The sequence below is a fragment of the Suncus etruscus genome, chromosome 2 (assembly GCF_024139225.1).
Source record: "Suncus etruscus isolate mSunEtr1 chromosome 2, mSunEtr1.pri.cur, whole genome shotgun sequence".
Taxonomy (NCBI): domain Eukaryota; kingdom Metazoa; phylum Chordata; class Mammalia; order Eulipotyphla; family Soricidae; genus Suncus; species Suncus etruscus.
This window is the reverse complement of record NC_064849.1, coordinates 73,048,047-73,051,179: the sequence shown is the minus strand read 5'-3', so window position 1 is coordinate 73,051,179 and position 3,133 is coordinate 73,048,047. Positions and strand designations below refer to the sequence as shown.

General features: G+C 32.5%; 1 non-coding gene across 1 annotated transcript; it reads right to left on the bottom strand.

The window, feature by feature from the left end:
* Window positions 1–1,311: 1,311 nt before the first annotated feature.
* Window positions 1,312–1,418, bottom strand: LOC126003240 (U6 spliceosomal RNA). The gene has a single exon (XR_007493772.1). It is a non-coding gene; the product is annotated as a U6 spliceosomal RNA (small nuclear RNA).
* Window positions 1,419–3,133: the final 1,715 nt, after the last annotated feature.

Sequence of the window (3,133 nt, the reverse complement as noted above, 5' to 3'; positions counted from 1 at the left end):
AAAAAAAAGAAAATGGTTGACTAGAATTTGATGCTCATGCTCATTGCTTCAGAGAATATATGATACCACTATTTGGAAAATAAAAACAATTAACTAGATGAAATGTCTGTAAAAAGTGGGATTTATAAAGTCAGCATCAATTGATTTCAGATGTGCCTACTCCAGAACAATTCCAGGAGGTCTTTGTTCTCTGAATGGTGTGACTTTCCGGAAGCTCAGATACTTCAGGAGTGACCTGAATATTCCCCCAGTAATTCAAGGTTTTGCAGTACTATTTCCTTGGCTCTTCACATTGAGGGCCTTTGTTGACTTGCCAATGCAAAAAGGTTCTTCTGCATTCTGAGCAGAAACTCCTCAGTACTCCTCATTATCAACTTACTTCCTGTTTATACACTAAAAATGAAAAAAATATGACCAGAGAAGTTATAGCATATGAGTTCAGATGCTTTCCCTCCATGCACTCTACTTGCAGTCTATCTGTCCTTGTTACTTCATTTAATCCCAGAAGTACCATCAGGACTGGTTTCTGAACACAGAACCAGAACACTGCCTAGTGCCCCACAAATACCCAAAATAAAAAGAAATAAAAAGATCTGAGAACATAAAATATAAGTAATATTTTCCCTAAGGTATTTTTTAACAAGGGCAAAATGTTTTAAAATAACTTGATTATAATAGATAACTGGCTAATCACAAATTTAATTTTTGATTATAATCTGAGACCTGATATTTTCAGTGATCTCTAAATAAAAGCCTGTAAAGAGCCTGTGGCTAAGTGACTAAAAGCCCTTGTGTAAAATATAATATGTAATAGACTAAGTTCCTTCTTGTTTTCCACACATAATGCTGAGCCTGTCTTTTAGGCACTGAGGTCTGGGACAGACTTTCCTTGGAGTGATTTTCACAAGAATGAAAATCAGCAGTGCAAAGAGCTCCAATTTTGTGCACTCAATACTTCACTCGATCCCTACAACTAGACACAGGCACTGTGGTCATTTTTTGGATCCTCTGTGTAAGCACCACAGAGATTTCCAGAGATACAACAGTTATGTGCAGAGTACTACAACTGAATTGTGTAACCATCAGAAAACACACAATCAAGTGTGAATAATCCCATAAATTTATAATAAGCAACCAAAGGAAGACAAGAGAAAGGAGAGAGTGCAGGAGATAATGTTCTTAGTTGTTTTTGTTGCTATAGTTTACAGGAAAAGAAGGTCTTTGAAGGAATTCTGCATAGCAAACCCTGCATGCCATAATTTATTAGTAAATTCAAATATACTTACAGCCTCCATCACATTTATCTTTTTTTTTAATATGAAATGCTTCACAAATTTGCGTGTCATCTTTGAGCAGGGACCATGCTAATCTTCTCTGTATCATTCCAATTTTAGTATATGTGCTGCTGAAGCGAGCACTATCACATTTATCTTAAAGTTGAAAATCTTACACCATAAGGTTTTGCCCTCACAATAGGATTGGGGAAGTGACAAAATGAACACTGCATATATCCAATAAGTTATATTTAAGAAATGACCAATTATCATTCAATTTAAATGTGCATTGTGATTAAGATGAATAAAATTATGTACTTTTCCATGCTTCTTATTAACTTCAGAACTGTCTACACAAGATGGTTCTTCATACTTTACTTCTAGTATAGCTTGAGTGCTTTTTGATTTTAGAAAAGAGCTATGGGAAACAGATATGACAGCTGTCAGATTCTTTGTCCAAATTTAATCAGGATTCAGTCAGAGAGAAATGTCCTAATCCATCAACACCTGCTTGGAATAAGCATTAAGACCACTAGAGACAGAGCCAAATATAGTGATTCAATTAATTGAAAGGCTTTGGCAATTCACCAAAGGAAGCTTCAGAGCAAGTTTTAGTATTCAACTAAAGTAGAACAGAATCTATGCTAAGTATCTCTAAATTTTTTGCAACTGACTAGAGATTTATATTATTTAAATATTACTTTATTTGGAAAATTTAAAGTCATTGGTGAAGAAGACATAGAGGCAAATTTATTTTAATTTAGTACTTACTATTTCTTATAGCTTTAAGATAGAAAAATTGTATGAAGATTATAGCTTGATATAGAATTGTGTTTCTGCATGTGTGGCATTTTTATAAAGCTAATATTCTCAATTAACTCGAGTGGGTTTTCTATAAAACAGCTCTATTTTTAGTTTGTCTTCTAAAATACATATGTAATTGCATTAAGGACAATTACTTCACAATTAGTCTAACCAACAAGTTAAATCATCACTTGTTCTTTCTTATTATTTTTTCTATGAAAATTTGATGCTAAATAATGTTAAACTAACCCATAATATTTTTCTTAAATCTTACCTTATTTTCTGCATACCATTTAATCAATGACTTTATAATTTATTCCCTCATAAAATAATGCAGTTTATTCATGGATACTCATCTTTGATAACAATTTGCTTTAATAATCTTTAAATACTAGTCAACTTTGATTTCATTAATTGATTATATTTTCAAACACTTGTCAGTAAATTCAAGATATTAGAAACTACTTAAGTTCCATATCTTCTGAAAATATGCCATATTAGAGATATGTTAAAATTAGTTCATCACAGAAAACATATTTGATTCATTTGCATCAATTCAGGTAGCCTCTGTTATTTTTATAATAATATTTTATTTAAACACCATGGTTACAGATATGTTCATAGTTGGGTTTCAGGAATAGAATGTTCACTACTCTTTAAAAGTGTGATTTTTCCACTACCAATGCCTCCCATTTGTCTCCCCACCCCAATCCTCTGCCTGTCTCTAAGAAGGCATTCTGCCTGTCACTATCATTTTCATGGAAGTTGTAATTGTAGTTAGTACTCCAACTTCAATCATCACTCTTTGACGCAAGCTATATATCATGATCTTGTCCTCCCAGCGCTCAACTCTATTGACTCTAGATATTATTTTCATACTGTCTTTATGTATATGTGTATGTGTATACACATAAATATATATGTATATATATATATATATATATATACACACACACACACATACACACACACATTGAAATCCTATATATCCTGCAGATGAATGACACTGTTCTTTGTCTATCCCTTTCCCTGGTTCATTTTAATCAGCATAATAA